Below are 1,767 nucleotides of genomic sequence, written 5' to 3' on the forward strand. Positions count from 1 at the left end.
AAGATTCTCTCTCTTTACCCCTTCCCCTGTGTGCACTCTCTCTCTCTCATTCTCTTTCTCTCTCAAATAAATGAATAAAACCTTAAAAAAAAAACACATTTACTTCCTCCATACCTTTGCTCAGAAAGTCACAAAATGAGAAATCCAATCCCACACAACAAAATAAATCCAGGAATTTAAAATTAAACAGTAATATAGTCATAATACACTGACATAGTATTATAATACATTAATTTCTCCCTTTATAGATGAAGACCCGAGGAAGCAGACTTTTTCAAATACTCCATGAGAGAAGGTAAGATAAGGTTTAAAATGCATGTGTCCCATAGCAGAAATTCTGCTCCTCGATATGAGAAAATGAGAGCACAAAAAAGAATGCATTGTGGAGGAAATCCATACACCATGACGTGAAAAATCTCTCTTAAATATATTGCGAGGTTAAAAAGAAGTTGCGAATCAAATTTATGCACATAAAACAAAATTATAGGAGTTGCTCTTTGTACATACATGTGGAATATAAGTACATAGGAAATGTCCTCATAGGACCAACCACAAAAGATTATCAGTGTGAATAAGACTGGATGAGGGTTAAGAGGAACTTTTACTGTATCAAAATTGTTTGACTATTTCACAATGATAATTCAGTAGTTTTTGTGTATGTGTAATCATATGCTAAAAAAAAACTAAATAATATACTAACTAAGATACATTCTAAAGAATAACCAGGTTGGGGGCACCTGGCTGGCTCAGTGGGTTAAAGCTGCTGCCTTCAGTTTAGGTCATGATCTCAGGGTCCTGGGATCGAGTCCCATATCGGGCTCTCTGCTCAGCGGTGAGCCTGTTTCCTCCTCTTTCTCTGCCTGCCTCTCTGCCTACTTGTGATCTCTCTGTCTGTCAAATAAATAAATAAAATCCTAAAAAAAAAAAAAAGAATAACCAGGTTGTTTCCATGTTTATAGAATTATTTACACTCTAAGCATTTTCAAGTGATTTTTCATGTTTTATCAAAGTAATACATGCACATAATAATGAATCAAGTAGAAGGAAAGGTTCATAATGAAAAAGCATGGTTCTTTTACCCATTCTTCCCCAGATCTCACCACCCCAACACCATTCTTTAGAGACAAACTTTTAACTATCTCTGTTTCAAATCTTCTTATAGTTAGCACAAAACATTAAGGAAGGTTTTCATTTCCCAGTTTTAACAATATTTTATACTCCACTCTAAAAGCATAAAAATATTGCTCATTATACTGATTCATACTCTATGTCTTCTATAAAGTTGTATAGTTATAAATTTTCCCATTAGTTAACTGGGTAGCTTTGAACAATATATTTAAATATTTCCCATTCCACCAATTTTTTTTTACAGTATCAGTCAAATTTCACTCTGTAAGGTGAGAACATTAACACCCTTACCATTCTGTCTACCTTCCGTGCAGCTCTCTCGCACCTCTGCTCTCTCTGCACACCTGAACTTTTTATACCTTCAAAGCTGAAAACATGGATATTTCATTCTGAAATATTAGTTATTTCATATAATACAATATTTCATATTAGTTCATAGGCTGATTCTAAAAGTTCAAAGACTAATAATAAGAATTACATTATTATGACTATGTACTTATTCTCTATTTGGGTTACTCATTATGTGACGATTGCAATTCATTTTCCACATTCCAATGCCATGACCCTGAGACACATGAAAGGCGAAGCTAACACTTTGCCAAATGAATTATTCTTTTGTCATCATCTATCAGTGATATT

The sequence above is a fragment of the Lutra lutra genome, chromosome 12 (assembly GCF_902655055.1).
Source record: "Lutra lutra chromosome 12, mLutLut1.2, whole genome shotgun sequence".
Classification (NCBI taxonomy): Eukaryota; Metazoa; Chordata; class Mammalia; order Carnivora; family Mustelidae; genus Lutra; species Lutra lutra.